Here is an 11887-nt window from a genome sequence, read left to right as displayed (position 1 = left end):
TTCTCAAAAACCCCAGTAAAGAAAATCAAGCATCACTTCATTGTCCTATTTGCTGCAGTAATACTACACACCTGCTGATTTAGTCTCTCACCTTCACTCTTTGTTTTTCTTTTTTTCCCTTTTTATTGAATTTATTGTGGTGACACTGGGTAACAAAATTATACAGGTTCCAGGTGCACAATTCTACAGAATATCATCTGTACACTCTATTATGTGTGCACCACCACAGTCAAGTCTAGGTCCGTCACCATTTAACACCTCTATACTCCACCTCCCTCTGCCCCTCCTCCCCATGGCAATCACCACACTGTGGTCTGTGTCCATGAATTTTTTTCTCTCTTTTTTCCTCTCAATTCCTCCACCACCTCCCACAGCACACTGCCCCCAACCTGACCGCTGTCAGCCTATTCTCTAAGAGTCTGTCACTATTTCGCTTGTTAATCCATTTTGTTGATTCCATGTATGAGTTAAATCTTATGTACTTGTCTTTCTCTGACTGGCTTATTTCACTTAGCACAACACTCTTCAGGTCCATCTATGCTCTCACAAAGAGTGAGATTTCCTTTATTACAGCTGAGTAGTATTCCACTGTATAAATGTATCACAGTTTTTTTATCTGCTCATCTACTGATGGACACTTTGGCTGCTTCCAAATTTTCGCTGTTGTAAATAATGCTGCAATGAACGAAGAGGTACAAATTAGTGTTTCAGGTGTCTTCAGATAAATTCCCAGAGGTGGAATTGCTGGGTCATAAGGCAGTTCCAATTTAAATTTTTTGAGGTAAACCTCCATATTGCTTTCCACAGCAGCCGCACCAATCTGTATCCCACCAACAGTGCACGAGGGTTCCCTTTTCTCCACATCCTCGCTGACACTAGTTGTTTGTTGATTTATTTTGATAGCCATTTCAACAGGTGTGAGGTGATATCTCACTGTAGTTTTAATTTACATTTCTCTGATGATTAGTAACATTAAATATCTTTTCATATGTCTATTGGCCATCTGCATGTCCTCTTTCGAGAAGTGTCTATTCAGGTCCTTTGCCCATTTTTTAATTGAATTGTTTGTTATTTTGGTGTTGAGTTTTATAAGTTCTTTATAAATTTTGGATGTTAACCCCTTATCAGATGTATCACTGGCAAATACATTCTCCCCTTCAGTGTGTTGTCTTTTTATTTTGTTTATGGTTGGTTTGCTGTGCAAAAACTTTTTAGTTTGATTTAGTCTTATTTGTTTATTTTTTTATTGTTTCCCTTGCCCGAGGAGAGATATCAGAAAAATATTGTTATGAGAACTGTCTGAGATTATAATGCCTGTGTATTCTTTTAGAATTTATATGGTTTTGAGTCTAATATTTAAATCTTTAATCCATTTTGAGTTTATTATTGTGTATGGGTATGGTGTAAGTTGGTGGCCTGGTTTTATTTTTTTTGCATGTATCTGTCCACTTTGCAGCACCACTTATTGAATAGATGATCTTTACCCCATTGTATGTTATTGCCTCTTTTGTCAAATATTAATTGACTATAAAGGTGTGGATTTTTGTCTGGGCTCTCTATTTTGTTCCATTCATCCATATATCTGTTTTCAGGCTAGCACCATGCTGTTTTGATTATTATGGCTTTATAGTATAGTTTAATATTAGGTAGCATGATTCCTCCAACTTTGTTTTTCTTTCTCAAGATTATTGTGGCTATTCAGGGTCTTTGTTGTTCCATGTGAATTTCTGGAATATTTTTCCAGTTATGTGAAATATGCCATTGGTATCTCAATAGGAATTGCATTGAATCTAGAGATTACTTTGGGTAGTCTGGGCATTTTAATGATGATAATTCCTCCTAACAATAAACATGGTATATGCTTTCACTTACTTGTTTCTTCAATTTGTTTCTTCAGTGTCCTATAATTTTCTGAGTACAGATCTTTTAAATCATTGGCTGAGTTTATTCCTAGATATTTTATTCTTTTTGAAGGTATTATGAATGGGGTAGTTTTCTTAGTTTCCCTTTCTGTTAATTCATTATTATTGTATAAAAATGCAACGGATGTCTGAATATTAATTTTGTACCCTGCTACTTTGCTGAATTCATTTATCAGTTCTAGTAGTTTTTTGGTAGAATTTTTAGGGTTCTCTATACACAGTATCATGTCATCTGCAAATAATGATAGTTACTTCTTCCTTGCCAATTTGGATGCCTTTTATTTCTTCTTCTTGTCTGAAGAAGAAGAAATAAAGACAGTGGCTGTGGCTAGGACATCCAGTACTATGTGGAATAAGAGTGGTGAAAGTGGACATCCCCGTCTTTTTCCCAATCTTAAGGGAAATGCTTTTATTTTTTGGAAATTTTTAATGTATTTTTCCATTACAATTTAATCCCTTTATAACCCTTGCCCCCCTGCAATCACCACACTGTTGTCCATGTCCATGTGTCCTTTCTCCTTTTTGCTCAATCCCTCCACACCCTAACTCCCACCCCCTACTAGCTGTCATCCTGCTCTCTGTCTACAAATCTGTCTCTATTTGCTTGTTAGTTCAGCTTGTTCATTAGATTCCACATATGAGTGAAATTGTAGGGTATTTGTTATTCTCTAACTGGCTTATTTCACTTAGCATAATGTTCTCCAGATCCATCCATACTATCAAATAAGGGTAAAATTTTCTTCTTTTTTTATGGTCGAGTAGTATTCCATTGTGTAAAGGTCCCATACCTGTTTTGTCCACTCATCTACTAATGGACATTTGGGCCATTTTGGTATCTTAGTGATTGTAATAATGCTGCAATGAACATAGGGATGCTTATGTTTTTTCTTATTAGTGCTTTGGGTTCCTTTGGATACATTCCCAGAATGAGATCGCTGGGTCAGAATGCAGATCCATTTTTAATTTTTTGAGGAATGTCCACACTGCTTTACACAGAAGCTGCACCAATCTGCATTTCCACCAACAGCACAAAAGGAGTCCCCTTCCTCCACATCCTCGCCTGCACCAGTTTGTTGATTTACTGATGATAGCCATTCTGACACGTGTGAGATGATATCTCATTGTGGTTTTATTTTGCATTTCTCTTATGTTTAGTGACATTGAACATCTTTTCATATGTCTATTAGCCATATGTATGACTCTTTGGAAAAGTGTCTATTCAGGTCTCTTGCCCATTTTTAAATTGGGTTGGTTGTTTTTAATGTTGAATTTTTTAAGTTCTTTATAAATTTTGGATATTAACCCCTTATCAGATGTATTGGTGAGTACGTTCTCCCAATATGTGGGTTGTCTTTTTATTTTGTTTTTTTTCCTTTGTTTTCCTTGCCTGGGGAGATATATCTGAAAAAATATTGCTATGAGCAATATCTGAGATTTGCTGCCTATGTTTTGTTTTACAGTTTTTATGGTTTCTGGTCTAACATTTAAGTCTTTAATCCATTTTGAATTTATTCTTATGTGTGGTGTAAGAAGGTGGTCTAGTTTCATTTTTTTTGTACATATCTGTCCAATTTATTGAATAAACACCATTTATTGAATAAACTGTCTTTAGCCCATTATATATGTTTGCTTTCTCTGTTGAATAGTAATGACTATAAAGGTATTGGTTTATTCCTGGGCTTCTATTCCATTTCATTGATCTATGTGTCTGTTTTTATGCCAGTGCCATGGTGGTTTGATTACTGTAGCGCTACAGTATGGATTGATATTAGGTAGTGTGATTCCTCCAACTTTGTTTTTGTTTATCAGGATCGCTGTTGCTATGTGGAGCCTTTGGTGGTTCCACATAAATTTTTGAAATATTACTTTTAGTTCTGAGAAATATGTCATTTGAATCTTGATAAGAATGCACTGAATCTATAGATTGCTTTGAGTAGTATGGACATTTTAATGGTGTTAATTCTTCCTATCCATGAACACAGTGTGTGTTTCCACTTATTTGTTTCTTCTTCAGTTTCTTCCTTCAGTGTCTTGTGATTTCCTAAGTACTGATCTTTTACATCCTTGGTTAGGTTTATTCCTAGGTATTTTATTCTTTTGAAGCAATTGTGAATGGGATTGTTTTCTCAATTTCACTTTCTGTTACTTCATAATTGGTATATAAAAATGCAACTGATTTCTAAATATTAATTTTCTGAATATTAATATTAGTATCCTGCTACTTTGATGAATTCACTTTCAGCTTAGTAGTTTCCTGGTGGAATCTTTGGGGTTCTCTATGTACAGTATCATGTCATCTGCAAATAAAGAGTTTTACTACTTCCTTTCCAGTTTGGATGCCTTTCATTTCTTCTTCTAGTCTGATTGCTGTGGCTAGGACTTCCAGTACTATGTTGAATAAGAAAAGTGAAAGCAAACATTCCTGCCTTGTTCCCCATCTAGGGGAAACACTTGTAGTTTTTGCCGTTGAGTATGATGCTGGCATTAGGTTTGTCATATATGGCTTTTATTATGTTTAGGTATATTCCCTCTATTCCCAGTTTGCTGAGAATTTTTATCATTAAAGGATGCTGAATTTTATCAAAAGCTTTTTCTGCATCTATTGATAGAATCATATCATTATTATCCTTCATTTTGCTTATGTGGTGAATCACATTTATTGAACGTTGTATCATATCCTTGCATCCATGGAATAAATCCCACTTGATCATGGTGTATGATCTTTTTGATGCACTGCTGTATTTTGTTTGCTAATGTTTTGTTGAGGATTTTAGCATCTATGCTCATCAGTGTTATTGGCCTATAATTTTCTTTATTTGTATTGTCTTTATCTGGTTTTGGAATTAGGATAATGCTGGCCTCAGAAAAGGAGTTTGGGAGCCATCCCTCTTCTTGAATTTTATGAAATTGTTTGAGAAGGAGCAGTGTTAGTTTTTCTCAGAATGTTTGGTAAAATTCACCAGTGAAGCTAGTTGGTCTAGGGCTTTTGTTTGTTGGGAGGTTTTTTGTTGTTGTTGTTGTTGTTGTTATTTTGTTTTTATTGCTTCAATTTCATTAGGTGTAATCTATTCAGCTTCTCTGTTTCTTTCTGATTTAGTTTAGGAAGATTGTATATTTCTAGGAATTTATCCATTTCATCCAGTTTCTTAGCCTATAATTGTTCATAATATTTTCTTACAATCCTTTTTATTTCTTTGGTGTCAGTTCTTTTTTTCCTCTTTCATTTCTGATTTTATTTATTTGGGCCCTTTCTCTATTTTTCTTAATGGGTCTGGTTAAAGGTTTGTTAATCTTATCTCTTCAAAGAATCACCTCTTAGATTCATTGATCTTTTAAATTTATTTTTAGAATTTATTTCATTTATTTCATCTCTAATCTTTATTATTTCCTTCCTTCTACTCACTTTGGGCTTCTTTGTTGTTCTTTTTCAAGATATTTTTAAGTATAAAGTTAGATTTTTTTATTTGAGTTTTTTCCTTTTTTTTCTTTTTCTTTTCTTTTTTTTAGATAAGTCTGTAACGCTATGAATTTCCCTCTTAGGATTGCTTTCCCAATGTCCTATAAATTTTGATTGTTGTGTTCCATTTGTTTCAAGATGTCTTTTGATTTCTTCCTTGATCTCATTTTGACCCATTCATTGTTTAATAACATTTAGCTTCTATGTTTTTGTGGTTTTCAGTGTTCTTCTCGTGACTGATTTCTAGTTTCATAGCATTGTGGTCAGACAACATGCTCAATATGATTTCAATCTTCCTAAATTTATTGAGATTTGTTTTGTGCCCTAGCATGTGGTCTATATTAGAAAGTGTTTCACGTGTACTTGAAAAGTATGTTATATTCTGCTGCTTTGGGGTGAAATGCTCTGGAGATACCAATTAAATTCATTTGATCTAGTGTGTTGGTTAAGGTCATTGTCTTCTTGTTGATTTTCTGTCTGGAAGATCTATCCACTGAAGTCAGTAGGGTGTTAAAATCCCTGACTATGACTCTATTTCTGTCAATTTTTCCCTTTATGTTCATCAAGATTTGCTTTATGTACTTAGGTGCTCCTATGTTTGGTGCATGAATGTTTATTAGGGTTATATCCTCTTGTTGGATTGTCCTCTTTATCATTATGTAGTGTCATTCTTTGTCTCTTACTATAGCCTTGGTTTTAAAGTCCATTTTGTCAGATATTAGTATGGGTACTCTAGCTTTTTTACCTTTCCATGTGCATGAAATATCTTTTTCCATCATATTACTTTTAATCTGTGTGCATCTTTCAATCTGAGGTGGGTCTCTTGGAAGCAGCATGTATAATGGTCTTGTTTTCTTGTCCATTCAGCTACCCAATGTCCTTTAGTTGGAGCATTTAAGCCGTTTACATTTAAGGTGATTTTTGATAGATACATACTTAGTACCATTTTATTGTTAGACTATTTTCCTCTGATTTTTTTCTCTTTTTCATCTTTTCTTAAAGCAAGCCTTTTAACATTTGTTTCAGTACTGGTTGGTGTTAACAAACTCCTTTTGTTTTTTCTTGTCAGGGAAGCTCCTTATTTCTCCTTTTATTTTATTTCATTTTTTGTCATTTAAAGCTTTTTAAAAAAACAGAAATAGGCAAGAAATACACAAAACAGGTTTAGTTACAACACATAATAAAGTAACATTTAAAAAACACATCATTGTCACAATTAGATTAGTAAGTATTAAAAATATTGGTAATATAAAGTATTGGTGACTGTGATAGGAACTGGGTATTCATAGACTCTTTTTCTTCATCTTCTTAAAGCAGTCCTGTTAGCAATTTTGCAGTGCTGGGTTGGTGGAGGTGTATCGTTTTATCCTTCTTTTGTCTGGGAAACTCCTTATTTCTCCTTTCATTTTAATTGACAGCCTTGCAGAGTAAAGCAGTCTTCGTTGCAGGCCTTTGCTTTTCATGACTTAGAGTATTTCTTGCCATTCCCTCTGGCTCATAGTGTTCCTGTTGAGAAGTCAGCTGCTAGCCATATCAGTGCTCCCTAGTATGTTACTACCTTTTTATCCCTTGCTGCCTTTAGGATTCTCTCATTGTCTTTGATATTTGTCATTTTGATTATGATGTGTCTTGGAATGGGCCTCATTGGGCTCCTCTTGAATGGGACCCTCTGTGCTTCCTGGACTTGGGTGACTTTTTCTCTCCTCCAGTCAGGGAGGTTTTCCATCATTACTTTTCCCAACAGGTTCTCTGTCCCTTCCTCCTCCTTTTCTCCTTGTGGTATCCCTATTATATGGATATTATTACGTTTCAGGTTGTCCTGCATTTCCCTAAATGCCTCTTCATTCTTTTTGAGTCTTTTTTCACTTTCTTGCTCTTTCTGGGAGCTTTTTCCTACCATATCCTCCAGCTCACTGATTTGATCCTCTGCTTCATCTAGCCTGCTTTTGATTCCTTCTACTGTGTTCCTCAATTCAGAAGTTGTATTCTTCATTTCTTCTTGCCTCTTATTGATGGTTTCTATGTCCTTTTTCATGCTGGTGTAGTTTGCAGTAAGAGCCTTGTAGTTTCCCTGTAGTTTTTTGTAATTCTCTCTGAACTCACTGAGCTCATTGAGCTTTTTTAGAACCGTTGTTTGGAACTCAATATCTGATAGTTTACTTGCCTTTATTTCATTTATGTCCCTTTCTGGGGATTTCTCCTTTCTGTTCGATTGGGGGGTATTTATCTGTCTTCCCATAATTTGTGAGACTGTTCATTTTGCTTCTGCTTCTTAAATTGATCTGTCTTGACTTCTGACTTTGTAGTGTGAACTTCTATGGTAGGAGACCACTGTTTTTTCTTTCTGGATCTGCTTCTGATGATGTCAGATGTTGACCCTGTCTGGCCTTAGGCAATCTGTTTGAGACTTCCAGGAATCTACTGTCTGTGGCTGTCTCCTTCAGTTGTTAATCTAGTCACTCTGCACTCAGAAGTCAGGCTTATGCACCACAGGGCAGGAAAGAGTCCCTCCTGGGGGTGGGGTTATTGTGTCCTGTCACACTGGTGCCACTCAGGGGAGTAGTCTGCCTGAGTCAGATTGCTGCTGCCATATGAGAGAGGAGTCAGCACCAGGATCCTGCTGGATACTCTCCCCAAAGCCTCTGTCTCCAGTCTCTTCTTAAGTGTTTCTAGTTTACTCTGCTCTCCCTCTGCTGGAGCCCAGGGTAAGTGGCTGCATATGGAATTTTGTGCATGTGTTGGCCTTTTAGAGCTCTCTGCATCTCCAGCTATCTCTCCCTGGTGGACAGAAACCCTGCTGCTTTTCATTGCCCTGTGGTATTTGGGTTCCTTTCCTGGCTGTGGTGTTGTAGGCTGGGGAGCCCTGCTTGGGGTTTAGACTCCACAATTCTTAGGGGGAATCCCATGGCCACTGAAATATCCCTCTAGAACTTCAGCTGCTCATTCAGGATGATTTTTCTATAAGTTAGTTGTAAATCTAGTTTGGTCCTGGGAGAAGGCTGATGTTGCTTCCACTTACTCCTCCACCGTCTTGGATCCTGGCAGGGAAAGAATTTTAGATTTTTCTCACTGAGTATGATGTTGGCTGTAGGTTTGTCACATACGATCTTTATTATGTTGAGGTATGTTCTCTTTATTCCCACTTTGGGAAGAGGTTTTTATCATAAATGTGTGCTGGGTTTTATCAAATGCTTTTTCTGCATCTGTTGATATGATCATGTGGTTTTTAATCTTTCCTTTTGTTTATGTGGTATGTCATGTTTGTCGATTTATGAATATTGTGCCAACCTTGCATCACCAGAATAAATACCAATTGAGCATGGTGTATTATCTTTTTAATGTATTGCTGGATCTCCTTTGCTAATATTTTGTTGAGGATTTTAGCATCTATGTTTATCCTATCTTGGTTTTTCAAATTGGGGATCTCCATCCATCACTCATTCTATTGCTTGTCCTTCTAGCATCCCCAGAATCCTAAGCCTAGACCGTGAGAAAATCCATAAGTAATATGTTCTCTAAGTGAATTTAGAAATCATTCAGGAAGAAGTCATTAGTAATTACAATGGTTATGGAATCCTAAGTTTCTGACAAGGAGATACTATCTATCTGAACAGAGTTATATTCAAGCACATGAATTTCCCTAGACTATATTATACTCACCACAGCCTCTGTAACATATAGTTGTATGGACTATGCAGAGCACAAAGGGAACACATCTAAGAAAGTATTATTCACATAATAGATAGTATAGATTCAATACTTATAACAATAATAAAAACAATTTTCAAAAGATTGCAGTAAAATATCTTGTTCTAAAAAATCAGCAAAGTATGACAATTTTCTGTAGATGGAAAGTGTCTGATTTACACAAAGTCACAAAATGGGTTATCACTTATTCTGAGTCTTGTAGGTAAAAATAGTCCTCGCAGTAAGCTCAGCAGCTCAGAGAAAAGAGTGGTCACCAATCATGAGGTGAACTAGTCCTAGCTTCATGGAGGACCTATTTAAAAGAAGAGGAAATTTTTTAATAATTTGTAGTGAAGAGAGCATAGGATTTGGAGGGTTTTTTATAGCTCTGTATAGCTTTTTTGAACATTCAAAACCTGTTCTAGGAGAAGCCTTTCCTGACCATTGGTTTCAAAAAACTTCTCCTCCTACTATCATCCTCAATCTCCTTAACCTGTTGTTTCCTGCATAGCACACATCATGACCTGATTTTCATTTTGTTATACATTGTATCATTTTTATCTGTTTGTTTATTTTCTGTGTCTTTCATTAGAATATAAATTCCATGAGACTATAGGTCTTTATCTGGCTTGTTCACCACTTTGATCCCTCATGTCTAGAACTGAGCTGTCTCATACAATAATCACTAGCTACATGTAGCTATGTAATATGGTAGAGTTAACTAAAATGAAATACAATGAAAGTTGATTTCTTCAGCCACATTGGCCGTATTTCAAGTATCAATAACTACACGTAACTAGTGGCTACTGTACTGGATGGTGCAGATATAGAACTTGTACTGCCATAGAAAGTTCTGCTAGACAGTGCTTATTCAGAATAGTGGCTGGCACATAGTAAGTGCTCAGCAAATATTTAATGAATGAGGTTAAGTCAATGTAAGTTGCTGAACTTGCCTCTTTGAGCCTTCTGCTTTTTTGCCTGTAGGATGGAAAACAATTAAATGAGTGTGAGAATTAAAGGAGATAATGAAGTGAAATAACTTCATAGTAGAAGAACGTAAATGATTATTGGGTAATTCAAGCTTGCCCAGGCTCCTGGAACCCTGGATACAAATGTGATTATCCAAATAGGAAGAATTCAATTTCATAGGCTCTTGCCTTTGTGTACATAATACACAAGTTCTATCCTGATGTCCCTCCTGATGGCTGACCCTGAAGGATGACAGAGTCCCTTACTGGCCACTCCTGTCAGTGCCTAGCCTGACAATGTTGATAACGGGACCATAGATCTGTCTTCAGAAGTACGGAGATTCACAGTAAAAATTTAAAAAGTCGCCTGAAAAAGATCGCGGAGGAGTGAATGGGAGTAACGTGGACTTCCTCCCAAGATCAAAGTGGAATTGTGACTAAATAGTGGAGAAATCACCTGGAAAACAATGGAACAAAGAGGGAGAGGAGCCTTGGAGCTGTCGACATAGACAGTGGAATCAACTTTCACACATCCTAACGGGTGAGAAGTGTGGTGGAGGCTCAAGAGGGTGGGCTGGGCACCCACGGGCACCAGCACCAGAGGGGCATTGAAATGGCTAGTTGGATCCCCCTGAGAAGATCAGGGTCTGAACCATAAACAGAGACCACTAGACTACAGAGGCTGAAAGCAGGAAAACACACAGACAAAACACAACCCCAAAAAGCTTAGGGGCACTCTCTGCCAGAGACAGGCGGCTGGAGATGCAAAGAGACATTTAAAGGGTCAATGCAAAACTTTGCAATGGCAGCCACCTTCCTTGATCTCTGGGTAGAGGCGGCAGCAGGGTGGGCTGGTGCCTGAGGAAAGACTGGCAAGGAAAACTTTGTGAAGAGAACTGAGACGGTGGCCTGTGGAGCCCTGGTGATAACTCACCTCCCACTCTGCAGCTACCATCTCGCTCAGGTATAAGAGAATCAATTAACTTGCCTTTTGCGTGCTCCGCACACAGCTTGTGCGCATGTGGGCTCGGGGCTGAGTGCAGAATGGCTGGAAGAAATAGAGGATCCCTGATCAAAGGAGACACACAGCTGCATAGAGACCCTTGAGGAGAGACTGGAGACAGAGGGGTTGGGGAAAAAACTGGAGGATTATCTGAGATCCTGGAAGCAGGCTCCCTCCCTACTCTGTAGTCCTCATTTGCGCAGGCAGGCCATGCCCCCAAAAAGCCAGAAGCAGGCACAGGAGCTGGAAGGTGTGAGATTACAATGCGGTCTGCAGAAATAGTGGATCCCTAGCCGAAGGCGTCACAGAGCTGCCCAGAGACCCTTCAAGAGAGACTGGAGACAACATTAACCAGAGAGTCCCTGAGCTGACTCCTTCCCCTTTCCGTAGTCCCCATTTTGCGTGGGCAGGCCATGCCCCCAAAGAGCCAAAAGCAGGAAAGAACACAACAGAACACTCTAAACTGACCAGTGCCAGGGTGCGCGCGGGCATGCGTGTGTGGCGGCCGGTGAGCGGGCACTCTTGGGCGATGGGGCCCACACAGGCCTGTGCATGGGCGTGCCTGGGCCAGCGGGGGTGCCTGCCCCACTGGCACAGATGTGCAAGGGAGCAGGCGTGCAAGTGCAGAGTGGTCTGCAGAAATAGTGGATCCCTGGCCGAAAGGGTAACAGAGCTGCCCAGAGACCCTGGAGGAGAGACTGGAGACATTGGGGAGTCCTGGTGCTGACTCTTCCCCAGTCCACGATCTCCATCTTGCTCAGGCGACTACTCCCTTGAGTAACAGCAGCCTATAAGCCCACGACAGTCCCACCATCAGGAGGCACTGCTCCGCCCTGTGGTGCCTAAGCCC

The sequence above is a fragment of the Pteronotus mesoamericanus genome, unplaced genomic scaffold (assembly GCF_021234165.1).
Source record: "Pteronotus mesoamericanus isolate MK-2021 breed Mesoamerican mustached bat unplaced genomic scaffold, CSHL_Meso_final scaffold_125, whole genome shotgun sequence".
Lineage (NCBI taxonomy): Eukaryota > Metazoa > Chordata > Mammalia > Chiroptera > Mormoopidae > Pteronotus > Pteronotus mesoamericanus.
Note: the sequence above shows the minus strand (reverse complement) of the source record.